Source organism: Schistocerca nitens, chromosome 3 (genome assembly GCF_023898315.1).
Source record: "Schistocerca nitens isolate TAMUIC-IGC-003100 chromosome 3, iqSchNite1.1, whole genome shotgun sequence".
Taxonomy (NCBI): domain Eukaryota; kingdom Metazoa; phylum Arthropoda; class Insecta; order Orthoptera; family Acrididae; genus Schistocerca; species Schistocerca nitens.
Window position 1 is genome coordinate 66,083,549 of NC_064616.1, and position 18,403 is coordinate 66,101,951.

The following is an 18,403-nucleotide window of genomic DNA, read 5'->3' on the forward strand; positions in this document are numbered from 1 at the left end:
CTCTGGAAGAACTGTTGTCTGTGAATACAACTGTAAATACGTTTTTGGAAGAACACTGCTATCTGTGAATTCAAGGTGTAAGCAATATCTTTATAGCACGTAGTAAGATAAGACAAAGAAGTCAAATGGCGGAATTACAGTTCAGAGATTATTATATGATTGTGGCTCAAAAAAATGAAAAGATTGACACAAAACTGTCACGTCCGATCGTCAGATACGCGAGGATAGATTCCAGAAGTGTTGTGAAAGGGACGAGTTCTGTATGTCATAGCAAAAGTGATGTAGTTTTGGAACAGGTGCACCACGCATTTATCGTAAGTCCAACCAAATCCATCCGTCAAGCCGCAAACCATACTATTCTAACTATCCCGATTTCTGAAATATACGTGACAAAAGTTGTAAACATCATTTTGAAACACCCTGTATATATAAGTGATCCAGTGGATAAGGTCGGAAGCTCTCTCCTGCAGTGCGTAAAATAGACCCGCGATTGTTCCTTGCCTTCGCAATAGATCTCTAGAAGTAGTACTACACGTAGTGAAGCTCGTATATTGACGATACAGCCATTATTGGGACACCCGTCAGTTTTAGCTGATTCCACAATCTTTCCTTCAACCTTTTTGGCTTAATTACTTATGGTCCCCTTTTAGGGTTCGACCTTCACTTTTCTAAATTTCACAGTCCAGGCTGTATGGGGAAGGGCACCTTACGTGGTGCATAATCTATCCACCCTCGCTGTGATCTTCTGCACTTAATATTAGAGTGGGTTTACACCGAGGTGACAAACGTCATGGGATACCTCCTAATATCTTGTCGGACCTCCTTTTGCCCAGCTTAGTCGAGCATATCGATGTGGCACGGACTCAACAATTGATTAGATGTCCTCTGCAGAAATACTGAACCCTGCTGCGTGTATAACCATCCAGAATTGCGGAAGTGTTGCCGGTGCAGGGGTTGGTACACGAAATGATCTCCCGATTATGTACCATAAATGTTCGATGGGATTCATGTCGACTATCTGGGTGGTCAAATCATTCGCTCGAATTGTCCAGAATGTTCTTCAAACCAATCGCAAACCAATTGTGGCCCGGTGACATGACATCGTTGTTTTGGGACAGGAAGTCCATGAATGGCTGAAAATGGTCTCCATGTAGCCGAAAATAATCATTTAAAGTCAGTGATCGGTTCATTTGATCCATAGGACGGAGTCCATTCCATGTAAATGCAGTCCACACCATTATGGAGTCACAAACAGCTTGCACAGTACCTTGTCAACTATTTGGGTCGATGACTTCGTGGGGTCTGCACCACACTCGAATCCTACCATCAGCTCTTACCAACTGAAAGTGCGACTCATCTGACCAGGCCACGGTTTTCCAGTCGTCCAGGGTTCAACCGATATAGTCACGTGCCCAGGAGAGGCGCTGCGTGCGATTTCGTGCTGTTAGCAGAGGCACTCGCCTCAGTCATCTGCTGCCGTAGCCCATTAACGCCACAATTCGTCGCACTGTCCTAACTGATATTTCCGTTGTGCGTCCCACATTGATCCCTGCTGTTATTTCACGCAGCGTTGCTTTTCTGTAGGCGCTGACAACACTACGCAAACGGCGCTACATCCAGTTGTTACGTCGGCCACGGCGTTGCCCGTGGTGAGAGGTAATGCTTGAAATTTGGTATTCTCGGTACGCTCATGACACTGTGGATCTCAGAATCCTGAATTTCCTAACAATTTCCGAAATGGAATGTCCTATGCGTCTATCTCCAACTACCATTCCGTGTTCAAAGTCTGTTAATACCCATTGTGCGGCGATAATCACGTCGGAAAAGTTTTCACATGAGTCACCTGAGTGCAAATGGCAGCTCCGCCAATGCACTGCCCTCTTATACACTACTGGCCATTAAAATTGCTACACCACGAAGATTACGTGCTACAGACGTGAAATTTAACCGACAGGAAGAAGATGCTGTGATGTGCAAATGATTAGCTTTTCAGAGCATTCACACAAGGTTGGCGCCTGTCGGCGACAGCTACAACGTGCTGACGAGAGGAAAGTTTCCAACCGATTTCTCATACACAAACAGCAGTTGATCGGCGTTGCCTGGTGAGACGTTGTTGTGATGCCTCGTGTAAGGAGGAGAAATGCGTACCATCACGTTTCCGACTTTGATAAAGGTCGGATTGTAGCCTAACGCGATAGCGGTTTATGGTATCGCGACATTGCTGCTCGCGTTGGTCGAGATCCAATGACTTTCAGCAGAATATGGCATCGGTGGGTTCAGGAGGGTAGTACGAGGCCGTTGGGATCCAGCACGTCGTTCCGTATCACTAGCAGTCGAGATGACAGGCATCTTACCCACATGGCTGTAACGGATTGTGCAGCCACGTCTCGATCCCTCAGTCAACAGATGGGGACGTTGCCAAGACAATAACCATCTGCACGAACAGTTTGACGACGTTTGCAGCAGCATGGACTATCAGCATGGAGACTATGGCTGCGGTTACCCCTGACGGTGCATCACAGACAGGAGCGCCTGCGATGGTGTACTCAACGACGAACCTGGGTGCACGAATGGCCAAACGTCATTTTTTCGGATGAGTCCAGGTTCTGTTTACAGCATCATGATGGTCGCATCCGTGTTTGGCGACATTGCAGTGAACGCACATTGGAAGCGTGTATTCGTCATCGCCATACTGGCGTACACCCGGCTTAATGGTATGCGGTGCCGTTAGTTACACGTCCCGGTCACCTCTCTTTCGCATTGACGGCATTTTGAACCGCGGACGTTACATTTCAGATGTGTTACGACCCGTGGCTCTACCCTTCATTCGATCCCTGTGAAACCCTACATTTCAGCGGGATAATGCACGACTGCATGTTGTAGGTCCTGTACGGGCCTTTCTGCATACAGAAAATGAACGACTCCTGCCCTGGCCAGCACATTCTCCGATCCGTCACCAATTGAAAACGTGTGGTCAATGGTGGCCGAGCAACTGGCTCATCACAATACACCAGTCACTACTCTTGATGAACTGTGGTATCGTGTTGAATCTGCATGGGTAGCCGTACCTGTACACGCCATCTAAGCTGTTTGACTCAATGCCCAGACTATCAAGGCCGTTATTACGGCCAGGCGTGGTTGTTTTTGGTACTGATTTCTCAGGATCTATGCACCAAGATTGCGTGAAAATGAAATCACATTTCAGTTATAGTGTAATATATTTGTCCAATGAATACCCGCGTATCATCTAAATTTCTTCTTGGTGTAGCAGTTTTAATGGCCAGTAGTGTACCTTGTGTACGCGATACTATCGCTATCTGCAATTGTGCATATCACTATCGTATGACTTTTGTCACCTCAGTGTATGTTCGTACTCTAACCCATTGTTGGGTGGACGGGAAGGTGTGGCGTCGTCATGTACCCTCACGGTTCTCGCCCCTCTGACAATGCGGGGATTACATTGCTGATTCCTGAGCTGTAACCTCTTTATGTATGCCGAGTTGCAGGTTCCTGTCGAGTCTAGGGCACTGGAACTAGGGCAACTGCTACCATGCCAGGCAGCCGTTTCTGGGCGGGTTGGTGTCTATGGGGAGAGCCTCCGATCGGAGTGTGTGGCAACAGGGCGGATGATCCCCAATGAAAAGGAACAAACTCACCATTACCGTTGGATAGAAAGCAAGATTCTAATGCTGAGGCTTACAACTCCACGGTGCTTCCGTCTTCGGACACACCATGGGATGTCAGGGAAGGAGGAATGGAGGTGGACAGTTCGACCAGTTCTTGGCAAGTTTCAGAACTAAGGGAGAAACGTCTAACAACGAAGCCATTGTTTTCTTTCAAAATATTCTCCATCGGCTCTGAAAAATTGCTACAATAGAGGAGATAAGAAATGAATCTATGTTGATCAACACGTTGAATGCTAACAAATCACAGGCACTTTAGGCCTCTGACAAGCTCGGGAATATAACGATTACACTTCATAAAAATTGAACAGGATTCAATCCGTCATCTTCCATGAGAACGTAACGCTACAAGCAGATGAAGAGCTGCATCCTAACTTACGACGACGTGGAGTCCATCTTATTCTCGTTTCCGGGGAGGATATTAGAGTGGACAGTGGAGCTTTCATCCTAGCCTTCGATGGAAATGTTATCTGAGAAAGTTAAGGTCATAGTTTATAGGTGTGTTATGTGGTGGTTGTTCTTTTGGACATGTCCGAAAGAACAGACACCACATATACAATTAAGGCTCTGAGGGCCAAGATCCTTTCAGTGCAGCTTGAACGCTAACGGGAATCGTCGACATATCGTAAGTAATGAAGCTAATGAGCAAGGATACTACATGAGTATTGAATGGCTTAAGTTGAGAATTTGGGTCTGATGGCGGACATGCTAGGATAGTCCGTGCGGTTGTGGTGACTGTTGTGTCCGGATAGCGCATCTGCCTAGTAAGCAGGAGATCCGGGTTGGAATACTGGTCTGGCACAAACTTTCAACTTGCCCCACTGATATAAATCGGTGACCACTGCCCCTCGCGCTGTGCTAATGACGCTATATGTGGAGCGTGCGGCAGGACAACGCACGATGGCAGCCCTTGCGAACAACCCGCTAAATGTTTAGATTGCCCAAAACACCATTCCTCTCGTTCGCTGACATGTTCAGTTTAACAGGGCGAAGAAAACGTAGGAACATATAACAATTGACCGCCTCTCTTAACAAGACGCTGAGACCAAGTTTGAACGACTTCCTGATCGATTCACACCTTGCGCTATGATAAGGCGTCGACGCGACTCCTGAACCTAGCCACATGTCGATGCCTATTTTGAATAGTGGGAGGGGACACCAGCTCCCTCGACCCCCACATCCATGACGCCAATGGTAACCACCCCGTCGGTGCAGCCGGAGTTGCCTCGTCCTCCTGCGGTATCATCAAGGAAGAAGACACTTGCCAGGGTGCCCCCTCCCAGGACGAAACAGACCACCTGTCTATCAGCACCCAGTGGCCGACAGAGCCACAGGCTGCAGGTCGTAGAAAAGAACGGTCTTTTTCCGTTCCAAAAGTCAAGACAGGAAGTCTCGCAGGGACAAGGAGGATAGAGCGAAAGTTAACACTTATGTGCTGGTCTTGCACGTAACTGTGGACTGGCAAATTTTTTTGAAGATGTAACTCGTGTTTACAAATATGTGGGTGAAATTTCAAAATACTTCTACGTATTTTGGTATTCCTCTTGTTAAATTTGAATCCACAGACTAAATTCCAATTTAATAGTAATTGTAAAAGAAAAAAATGAAAAGAAGTTCTGGTATTCAAATACATATTACGGTAAGAAAAAGAGCGATATTTTTGTTTAAATTACTTTACAGCGAATTTAAATCTAAAGAAGCGCACAAAACACAAGAACAAACCAAGATTTTATATTGCAGTACAGTGTGATACAAATTAAAACATGGAGAGAGACATAGACCAATATTATCCTCACTATAATTATATGTGCTCGGATCGATTTCCTGTATTACCGGCAGGAATGCCCTTCATAACAACACAATTTGCGAAAATAATACGATAAACGTGTTATGAATCGTCATGAAATATTTAGTTCTCATCAGCTGCAGCATCACCAAGGATTTTGTAAATCATTTGTTCCGCACGTTTCTCCTTTTCACTGCACATTTTGGAGACAAAATCAACACAAAACCACACAAAAAGCACGAAACAGATAACCTGAACGTCAGCTAACGCCTACCAAACGAGAGACGATAAGAAAGGTCTCAAAAAAGACGAATTTTCCAGTAATATCGCTATCACCTTCTAGTAAAATCTACGTAGCCTGCAGACCTGCCAGGCGTTTCCAGGAGCCATAAACATATGTGACACCGCGCAAAATCATCAAACCGGCGTCACATAATATAACGTCTGCTGCACATACCAATCTCCCACAAGCGTCGTAATACTACATCAGCCGCACGCGAAATGAGAAACCAAATTCTGCTGCTCCGGTCGATCCCACCCCATTTCCTTCCCATACGATAAATGTCGATAAAGAACCGCACATTCAACTGGAACGCGACTCAGCAGTGACGTAATTCCTACTTCCGTTTCGCCTACGCAGATTTCTCATATCTCATTATGATGTTTTTTCAGTGGAATTGTAATGGTTCATAGCCAACCACCCGAAATCTGCACTTGGCATGGCACTTGGCACGAGACACAGTTCTCAGAAACCCAACTCCCTACCATTAAAAATTACTAATCCTGCTGTACACGTTGCTTTAATGCCGGTTGGTCTTCTGGAAGACTCTGCACTTACATCCGATAAGACACTTCGTCAATAGATGCCACTAATCACTGAATTAGAAGGCGTGGCTGTTCGTGTCTACCGGTAAGTTAGGGTAACAGAATGTCTACCTACTCCCAGACAGATCTATGCCATATCACGAGCTGGTGGAATTAGCGGAACAGCTCCCTCCATCCTTCCTCCTAGTGTGGGACTTCAATGCCCACGATCCTGTGTGGGGCAGCCTAAACGCATCTGGCAAGGAACCAAGCAATAGAGCAGTTAATTTCAGAACTGGAAGTGTGTCTCCTTAACAGTGGAGCTGCAACTCATGTCAATACGGCTCATGGAACATACTCAGCCATAGATATTACACTCTGCAACCCGAACATCTCGCCAGCCGAAGTGGCCGTGCGGTTCTAGGCGCTGCAGTCCGGAACCGCGAGACCGCTACGGTCGCAGGTTCGAATCCTGCCTCGGGCATGGATGTGTGTGATGTCCTTAGGTTAGTTAGGTTTAATTAGTTCTACGCTCTAAGGGACTAATGACCTCAGAAGTTGAGTCCCATAGTGCTCAGAGCCATTTGAACCATTTTTGAACCGAACATCTCACACTTAATCCAGTGCTCCGTTCTTGTCGATCTCTACAACAGCGATCACTTGTCTATCACTTTATGCTCCTCCACGTATCGACCAATGGAATATGCACTACATCGGTCACTTCAAAAGCCCAAATGGCAAATTTTTGCCTTCAAAGCACTTTTTGAAACCAGTCGAGAAGGATATCGAAGGAGTGGTGGAAGATCCTATTGACACGATTATGCACGTTGTGGGCGCAACGAATCCCAAACCTTCAGGCTTCTACTGACGGACACCGGTTGAATTGTGGTGTTAAGTAAAGGCTACATCTATTAGAACGTAACAATGTGCTTCAAAGACACATGCATCATCATTCTACGAAACATTCAATAGCATTCAAGGAACTTAGAGCGAAGGTAATGTTTTTAATAAAGAAGAGAAATCGATGGTGTCGAGAACAGTATGTATCGTCTGTGGGACCCCATATACCATAGTCTCAGGTATGGACTAAACTCCTCCGCACTTGCGGTCACCCACCGTCCACAGTAGTTTTTTGCATCTCCCTGAATGGCGACACTCGTACTAATCCCACGGTCATTGCTGATGTTTCACTCCACACGTCGTGGAAGTGTTAGCAAGCAGTAACTACCATCCTTGTTTCCTGACTAAGAAAAGCCTCACGGAGCGAGAAGTTTTGAATCGCACAGTGTTCCATTTAGTGAATGGGAGTTCTGCAGTGCTTTAGCAGAGTTTCGAGACACAACTCCTGGACCCCATAAAATCCATAGCCAAAAGCTTAAACACCTTAGCAATGACAGTATAAAAAAAATCCTCCGATTTTTCAATCGCATTTAGCGGGAAGGGGTGTTTCCCTCCCAGTGGCGGGACGGTATTATCTTTCCTATCCTGAAACCGGGAAAACACACTCACGGTATTACTAATTATCGACCCATCTCTATAATGTAAGGATTATGTAAACTATTCGAATGAATGGTCACCTGACGACTCTGTTCGTGCCTGGAAACCAGAGGGCAGAATTGAAATTTCGAGCATTCCGGTCCTCCACAGACCAACTGATTGGTCTTGAATCTGCAGTGTGCTTCGCCAACACATGATCGCTTATAGGAGACATACGATACCACCTGAGGCCATCACATCCTCTATACACTACATGAGTGTAGCTTCCTGGATTGTTTACCCATTTTTGTCCAGAATTTTCTATCCCTCCGACTATTCAGCGTCGCAGTATGTTTGACCCTCAGTAACCAATACATACAGGAAACTGGGGTACCTCGGGGATCGATTCTGAGCGTAGTTCCCCTCCTCGTCCTAATCAATGGTATCGTGTCTTCAGTGAGACCCATGGTCTCACCGTCACTGTATGTGAATGACCTTTGCCTGTATTACAGCTCTCCATCATTGCGCGGTACAGAGCGCAAACATAAGGGACCATACAGAAAGTACATAACTGGGCCCTGAAACATTGATATCAGCGTTACCTCGCGAAACTCGTGTCATGGACTTCAGTCGATTCAGGACTATGCATCCACTCCCAGAACTTTATCTCGATAACAAGTGACCTGAAGTCGTTGAAACATTCAAATTTTTATCCCTTTTATTTTAATAGTAAGTTAACATGCTTACCACATGTACGATAAATCAAGGCAAATTGTATGAGGAACCTTAATACCCTCAAATTTCTCAGCCGTTCCTCCTGAGGTGCAGACCGCACAGTCCTTTTCCTATTTTATAAAGCTTAGAATTTATCCCAACTAGACTACAGATGTGTTGCATACGGGTCGGCAACACCATCAGTACTGTGCTTTTTAGACAGAGTCCGCCACAGTGGTGTGAGGTTGGCAACTGGAACCTTTCACACGAGGCTTGTACGCAGCCTTCTGGTGGAAACTGGTGTCCCACCACTGAGGGCGGATGTCAGCAACTCTAGGAGAACTATATGGTCACAGTCTGTCAGATGCCTACCTATCCGTGTTACTCAACTCTTTTTCAGACTGTTTACGATTCGCCCAAAATTGTGTAGACAAGTTGGGTTACGAATCTCTATGCAAGAAACGTCAGCTTCCCTTTCTTGTCTGTGTTCCGAGTGTCCTCTGGGCACCAATCGTAGTATGTACACAGTCATATGTTACGGATGGACTTCTATTGTGGCCCTAAGAAAAATGATGATCCCATCACTCTCAGATGCTTGTCGCCTTCGGATCTACATGACTATTCAAATCAGACATGCATCTACATGGATGGATCGAAAGACAATGACAGAGTCGCTTTGCTTTTGTTCCCGCAAAGTGGCATGAGATGCATTTCCGGCCTGGTGCATGCAGTATATACACGGCCGAGTTGGTCGCCATACCAGTACATTAAATCTATCTTGACAAAGGGCTCCATGGCTTATAGTGACCCAATGGGCTGCTGATACTGCATATCTCAGTACTACCACAAAAATCCTTCGATCGCTAAGATCCAATACCTATTAGTTGACCTCCACAGCTCCAGAACGACAGTAACATTCATCTGGACACCAATCCCGAGGGTATTTCGTGAAATGATCCCTCTGACGAATTAGCTAAAGAATCAATCACAGGAGACGAACTCGGAGTGGCGGGCACAGACTTTGGATTACAACTGCGTCATCAAGTTTTGAAAACCTGAGATATCGATTGGCAGGCTACCACGACCCTCAACAAGCTGAGAGCAGTCAAGCATACCACCGAAGGGTGGCACACTTCTCTCCAGGCCTCTCGCAAGGGATTTAGTAGTAAGATTGTCCAGTGAATAGCCCGTAAAAAACTGAACACAGGTCAAGAATGAAAACATGAAGAAGGTTTCCTGAACTGTAAAAAGAAAGCAAAATAGGAAGAGTGGACAGTCCAGGCTTAACAAGTGCAATATTGAGCGAAGATTAACAACGGCGGCATTGTGGTTAGGTGGCCACGGTGTTCTACTGTACAGCTGACGAGCCGTGTGCAAAACTCCCTCGTGCTATTTTTTTTATTTTTATTTTTTTTCGTGATATTATGAACTGTACGTCCGGTTATTGAAATGTTTGTTCTCTCTCTGTAGTCTTGGATGTTATCATGAATAGTGAGAGCACGCGAGATGACGCGTAGACGTCTCACACAAATGAAAACAATAAACAAACTGGTATGAACTATATTACAACAAAGTAGTTCAAGAGTTGAAACTTCCAAAACGGAGCGCAATTTCAAAATATTTAAAACCGTATGTTTTGACTGAGTACAGGGAAACTGTGGTTGTCAAACTGCTGCGTTCAAATGCTGCAGCTTATGTGACAAACTATTATTTCTTCATCATTTCCTTGTGAGTGATCACATTCATATTCATACGAGCACCTAAATCGGGGTAGGAGGCATATCTCTTTCACTAACCAGGCGTACAAATTAGGTGCTTCGGTAAAAGATTCCTATCATATGACATACGTACTGTCACTAATGCCGTGTATGCTACACCAGACGTATTTTCCTGCGGCGGATTCGGTTGACTTGTCTCTTTGTCATCAAACGTTTTGTAGTTCCCATTCGAGAGCAATTTCCTTTCGACTGCTAATAGAGTAGTTTTGCAGAGTCAACTGTCATTATATGCCGCTTCCTTACACCTTTCTGCGGCAAACGGACGTTACACTACGACACACCGAGCGAGGTGGCGCAGTGGTTAGACACTGGACTCGCATTCGGGAGGACGACGGTTCAATCCCGCGTCCGGCCATCCTGATTTAGGTTTTCCGTGATTTCCCTAAATCGCTCCAGGCAAATTCCGGGATAGTTCCTTTGAAAGGACACCGCCGACTTCCTTCCCCGCCCTTCCCTAATCCGATGAGATCGATGACCTCGCTGTTTGGTCTCTTCCCCCAAACATCCCAACCCAACAAACTACGACAAAGACACTAATTTGAATACAGCGAACAGGGAAAAAAATTGGAACGGGGGATGTTTGAACACGGCTCGCTCGCTTAGCAGTCCGAGCAGTTTTTAGATCTGTTACTGCAACTGCAGTGGCACATTATCAAGATTTATGTGAGTTCGAATGTGGTGTTTAGTCGGCGCACGAGCGATGGGACACAGCATCTCCGAGGTAGCGATTAATTGGGTATTTTCCCGTACGACCATGTCATGTGTATACTGTGAATATCGGGAAATCTTCGACATCGCTGTGACCGGAAACAGATCCTGCAAGAACTAGATTAACGACGAATGAAGAGAATTGTTCAATGTGACAGAAGTGCAATCCGTCCGCAAATTGCTGCAGAGTTCAATGCCGGGCCATCAACAAGTGTCGGCGTGAGAACCACTTAACGAAACAACATCGGCCGGCCGGAGTGGCCGAGCGGTTCTACGCGCTACAGTCTGGAACCGCGCAGCCACTACGGTCACAGGTTCGAATCCTGCCTCGGGCATGGATGTGCGTGATGTCCTTAGCTTGGTTAGGTTTAAGTAGTTCTAAGTTCTAAGGGACTGATGACCACAGCAGTTAAGTCCCATAGTGCTCAGAGCCATTTGAACCATTTGAAACAACATCGAGATGGGCTTTCGGAGACGTAGGCGCACTCGTGTACCCTTGATGACTGCACGACACAAGGCTTTACGCGTCGCCTAGGCCCGTCAACACCCGCATAGAACTGTTGATGAATGGAAACAGGTTGCCTGATAGGACGAGTCTCGTTTCAAGTTGTATCGAGCGAGACAACCTCGTGAATCCGTGGAGGCTGCATGTCAGCAGGGGACTGTTCAAGCTGGTGGAGGCCCTGTAATGGTGTAGGGTGTGTGCAGTTGGAGTGATATGGGACCCCTGATACGTCTAGATACGCCTCTGACAAGTGACACGTACGTGAGCATCCTATCTGATCACTTGAATCCATTCATGTCCATTGTGCATTCTGACGGACTTAAGCAATTCCAGAGGAGAATTCGACAGCCCACACATCCAGGATTGCTACAGAGTGGCTCTAGGAACACTCTTCTGTGTTTAAACGCTCCCGTTGACCACCAAACTCCCCAGACATGAACATTATTGAGCATATCTGAGATACCTTCATCGTGCTGCGTTCGATACAGTTCCGCAATGTCGCCTGATAAACAAAGTAAGAGCCTACGGAATATCAGACCAGCTGTGTGGCTGGATTGAAGATTTTTTAGCAAACAGAACACAGCATGTTGTTATCAATGGAGAGACGTCTACAGACGTTAAGGTAACCTCTGGCGTGCCACAGGGGAGTGTTATGGGACCATTGCTTTTCACAATATATATAAATGACCTAGTAGATAGTGTCGGCAGTTCCATGTGGCTTTTCGCGGATGATGCTGTAGTATACAGAGAAGTTGCAGCATTAGAAAATTGTAGCGAAATGCAGGAAGATCTGCAGCGGATAGGCACTTGGTGCAGGGAGTGGCAACTGTCCCTTAACATAGACAAATGTAATGTATTGCGAATACATAGAAAGAAGGATCCTTTATTGTATGATTATATGATAGCGGAACAAACACTGGTAGCAGTTACTTCTGTAAAATATCTGGGAGTATGCGTGCGGAACGATTTGAAGTGGAATGATCATATAAAATTAATTGTTGGTAAGGCGGGTACCAGGTTGAGATTCATTGGGAGAGTGCTTAGAAAATGTAGTCCAGCAACAAAGGAGGTGGCTTACAAAACACTCGTTCGACCTATACTTGAGTATTGCTCATCAGTGTGGGATCCGTACCAGATCGGGTTGACGGAGGAGATAGAGAAGATCCAAAGAAGAGCGGCGCGTTTAGTCACAGGGTTATTTGGTAACCGTGATAGCGTTACGGAGATGTTTAATAAACTCAAGTGGCAGACTCTGCAAGAGAGGCGCTCTGCATCGCGGTGTAGCTTGCTCGCCAGGTTTCGAGAGGGTGCGTTTCTGGATGAGGTATCGAGTATATTGCTTCCCCCTACTTATACCTTCCGAGGAGATCACGAATGTAAAATTAGAGAGATTAGAGCGCGCACGGAGGCTTTCAGACAGTCGTTCTTCCCGCGAACCATACGCGACTGGAACAGGAAAGGGAGGTAATGACAGTGGCACGTAAAGTGCCCTCCGCCACACACCGTTGGATGGCTTGCGGAGTATGAATGTAGATGTAGATGTAGAAGAGATCTCCACCCCCTCGGACAGGATTCATGGTGTCAGTTCCCTCCAGCACTACTTCAGACATTAGTTGCGTCTTACGCCACGTCGTTTTGTTGCGCTTCTGCGTGCTCGTGGGGTCCCTACACGATATTGGGCAGGTTTACCAGTTTCTTTGGCTCTTCATTGTACATAGGAATTAATTGACCAAACCAAAAATAGTAATATTCCTAACAAAAGTAAATTGTTTTTCCCGATGCTACCAACCTTTACGCAAATATTTCTACTAAAGAAAGTATAAATGTACTTGAAAGTAACTTAACTGAGCACAAAAAACTATAGAAAGGTGGAATCTGTGACCCTGTTCAACCCTTGCAACTTACTCTAATTTCCTTTTACTACAGTAGCTTTCAAAATGATACATACTGACAACGAGATGGTTTAGCAATGAGGAACTGCATGGCAGGAGCCTTGGCTGACGTATTCATCGAGTACATTGAAGTCTAACATTCTGAGAAATTTAAAGAGACAGCGGAATTGTTATTTACTATAAATGCTATGTCTATAACACTTTAATCCTATTAAACGGTACAGGAAACGACACAGCCAACATGCACGTACAGTTACAGAGCGAGGCAGAAGTAAATGACTGTACAAACTTTTTAAATATAACAATAAACAAAAAGGAGTAAGCGCAAAAATTCCGAATTTTTCGGAATCCAACAATTACACACACATTAATCATTAATTCATGCCACCAAGCAACCCACAAGAAAAGAGTACTACCACACATTGTTACGGGGAATGGCAAATTTTCAGCTGGATGAAGACGAAACTAATAAAGAAATCACAATCCTTGAAAACTTAGACGAATCGAGTACTTTTGATTCGAAAATGATTAAAGAAATGGACAAGTAGAAGTCGAAAGTAACACAGCAGTCATCCACCATCGACATTACTCTGGAAACAGAAACCTCTAAACAAATAACTAATTTTGTATTTCTTCCACATGAAGGTAGTATTTCAGACAAAATAGCCAGAATCTTAAAAAAATACGAAAATCAAGACTGAATTCCACAGAAAAAATAAGATTAAAAATATAATAAGACACGTCACCCGCAAAACGGAACCCTTAAATAAATCAAAAATATATAAACCAGATGTGACAACTGCCGCGCGATAAACATTTCCCAAACAGGTGGGAATTTTCGGATTACATAAAGGAAACCCGAAATCGAACGAAAATAATCAAAGTGCATTTGTCATGCATCTAATACGCAAAACACACACACACACACACACACACACACACACACACACATCCCGAAAAATTCGAAATCCTTCAATAGACGAAGAAAGGAAACGAAATGAATAGTCTGGAAGAGATGGAAATTTTTAGTCATTTTAAAAATCTGCCAGATAAACTTATCAACGAACAAACTGAAATGAAAAATAGACGATATCTCGACAACTTTGCTATCATCTTTATTGTGGCTAATCAAGAGAAATGTAGATACTCTATCCGTAATTCCCACACTAGCAGATAATATTATTCGTACATAATTTTCACTCGGAGATGAAAGTATGGATGTTACCTACGCGCTAAGTGAAACTGAGATTTTCGAACTCTCCATTTCTTTAGATCTTTCAATAATTTTAGGTTATTTCATTTTATTAGTTCCTTTCTTTAAGTATACGCTGAGTTTATTGAACGCCCACACTTTTATTTTTTGGTCAATATTTTATTCTTCGGTCAGCATTATACCTGTGCATATTTCCCGGTTTACGTGGACAAAATAAAGTCGAAACACACAGAAGCGTTCTTAAACCAATGTGACTTAGACACAATTTGTGAAGATGCTACCAATTTAGACATTTGGAAAATGTAAAGGTAACCATTTTTTTCTGCTGCATTAATTTCACACCATTGTGTTCTTATTTTGTATCGTAACCTACGTAAACTTTTCTCTAAAGTATTCACTAGACAGTTAGGTACTTCATAAACGGAAACCGGTAGTGAAAATAAATAGCAGCCTAAGTAAAAAAAATGACACATTCTTTCTGATCAAAAGTATCCGAAAGTGGACTTTAACATGGAGTTTGTCCACCCTTCGCCTGCTGGGGACAGTGTCAGTGAGTTGTCTGAATGACTGCAGGAGAATGGCAGCCCATTTTTCCTCAAAAGCCGAAACTAGAGAAGGCAGTGATTTTGGATACTGGGTTCAACGTTCTAACTCATCGTTGTGTTCACTTCCGACCAGTCCTATTCATCGATGTTACTGTCGACGAATCATTGCCTCACGGGTGCTGCTTTATGACAGGGTGCACTGCCCTGATGATAAAATCAGTCATCATCTGCGAACTGTTCCTCTACTGTATGCAGTAAACGATGCTGCAAAATGTTTTCCTATCCTTAGAAATTTAGCGTTTCCTTAAGCTCAACGATGGGACCATATCCTAGCCTCGAAAGACACTTCTATATCGTAACATAAATTACTCCGCACTTTACTGTTGACACTCTACATTCTCCAGGCATTTGCCAAACACAAACTCTACCATCGGATTGCCACGGAGTATAGCGAGCGTAGTGGGGTCAGGATGTCTGGCGTGTGTAGTAAGGTACCTCTCTACAGGCCGCGATGATGGTGCGAGTTGATTAACAAAAGGGCAGGTAGATTTCTGATCAAAATACTGTAGACGGGGTATACTTTGACAGAGTTTCAGATTAAAATGTGGTTATCATGATCTTTCTTTTGTTAGCGAAAGTAAAGGCTTGTTTGAAAGCATTACATGTTAGTCAGTACAATACCTTTTACAAAAGCCGAGCGGGGTACCACAGCTGTTAGCACACTAGACTCGTATTCGGGAGAATGACTGTTCAAATCCGTGTCCGGCCATCCTAAATTAAATTTTCCGTGATTTCCCTAAATCGCTTACGGCAAATGCTCGACTGGTTCCGTCGAAAGACCACGGCCGCTTTCCTTCAACATCCTTCCGTAATCCGAGCTTGTGCTCCGTCTCCAATGGCCTCGTCGTCGACGGGACGTTGAATACAAATCTTCTCCTCCCTAAATTTTATAAAACACAGAGGGAGTAATGGAAAAAAATGTAGATGGTCAAAGTTACAGTGTATTTGGGGATATACTGACCGACCTACATTTCCACCACAACTGTCAACTACCATTCCATTTGTGCTCATTATTTCAAAAATATAAAAAAACTTTGACCACCAGAAATAAGTACACCCACCTACAGTTTTCTTAAGTGCTTCATTAATCCTCATAAACGAAAAAAAACTGGTACGGTACATAAATCAGTGTGAGCTATCATCAAAATTATAATAAAAGGTACTAAGATGGAGTGCCAAACACATAGCCCCAAATTTGGTTGAGCATAATGCCTTCACTTTCATCCATCTGAAACGTAAATCCTGTTCTTTTCATTTACCTGGCACTTGTTTGTCTTAGTTTTAGCAACATTAACAGTTACAACTGAGCCTTCGCCTGCATACCGATGGTTAATGTTCGTATTCCTTAGTTACACATTGTCACTGGGATCAACGCTATTTAATAAAATGTGTCTCTGTAATCCTGGAACAACAATGAGCAGTGGTCAAAGAAAGACCGAAACAGAGGAAAAAACAACAAGTTGATGAGTGATCTGCTTTGAGAATTAATCGAGTAATATATATCATATCGGTGCATTTTGCGCAGCCGGATTTTAACACACTTTTTCGTGTACAACTAAGTCGCAATAGGTTCTCAAACTGTTGCGCGGGAAAAGCGGCATTACATGAAACCATCTAGCGTATATCGATGGAATTTTATCACCAAACAATATGTACGAAACACCCAACTGACAGCAGGCACAGATCTGTAAAAGTTTTGATGTATGAGTGGTTAAAGTAACCATGGCGATCAGAGCACACCCGGTTTACGGCAGCAGTGGAAGAGACATCCTTTTATTTATTTCGTCAGGTACTGGCGTTGTGTTGTTTGTTGCAGCTAGCAGCGACGGTCGCACTTGAGCCCTGGTGTGTGGAAAAAGGGTGCCGTGCTTAGCATCTGGCCTTCGATGACACTGCCAGCTCACAACGCTAAGAAGGCTGCAATGGGACGGAATCGGTGAAGAAGCGCAGAGCCTCCAGGCCAGGGCAGCATGCAACTGTAGCAGTCAGCCACGTTGGCAGGAGCAGGCGTGCACCTCAGAGCAGGAAAAAGCCGAGCACGCAGTCACGAACTGAGGACATCAGGAGCGGTATTGTCCTGCAGCGGCAGTGTATTCCCGCACAAGGCGAGCGGCAGTTCTGCAGCTAGTCGGACCCAGTTAGGAACCGTGGATCGTCAAGTAAGCGTCCTGCAGTCGGTAAAGGCAGCCAGCAGTTAACTCAGCAGCTGGAAAGCAGAAGTTCAGCTCCGGGAGGCACCTGGGTTTAGGTGCAGCCTATAGCTCTGCAGTTAGCAGAAGGAAAGTCTAGTACAGCAGTAGGGATGACCCACTTCGGGTCAGTGTCTGGAACGAAGTATCTTCCGTATCTGGCTGCAGGCAGAGACAGACCGTGCATAGGTGAAATGGGCTGTATTTATAGTGGCTCGTCCCACCCCAGATACGACTCTGCGTCGAGCAGGTCGCACTAGAGCTGCGGTGCCAGGGATAATCACGTCATCCCTGAGTCAGCAGAGTTACAGCCTTGGCTGAGTCGTCGACGCTTGTACGCTTGGTAATTTACGCTACCGTATGGCCCGAAAGTGTACGTGGCAAAGAACGCCTTGCTGGCTCCTCTCTGCTTCTCTTCTCTACTGCTTCCCGACACCGTGCGGTGAAGTTACGTGTTAACTTGATCACGAATTTCAACCACCAAGAATAGAGACTCAGTGGCGCAACACTCCTGCCCTCTTCGGAAGATCTGGTCCCCTGAGTCGCAGACTGACAATCTCTGACTCGACTACAAACACACACACACACATATATATATATATATATATATATATATATATATATATATATATATATATATATATATATATAGGGTGGTCCATCTGAAGTTCCGGATGAGATTATCTCGAAAACTATACCTAGGGTAAAAATAGTGGGTAAGACCAGTTCGTAAGCTCAAAGGGGGACATCAAATGATACTACGCGTGATCTCCAGCCCCCTACCCTTTGAGTGTGGTGGGGGACAACTTTTAAATCTTAAATGGGAACCCCCATTTTTTATTGCAGGATCGAATTCTCTGTAAAAAGTAATCAAGTTTTGTCTGAAACATTTTTAAACCATTGGCAGATGACGCTGACACCGAGTAAAAAGTAAAATTAGGGAAGAACTCCTATTTATTTAGAATTATCCGAGAAAGACGCATCAAATCGATAAAAAATGTGCACCAGTTCTTTCGTTACGCCAAATTAAGCTATTTTTTGTAGAAAATG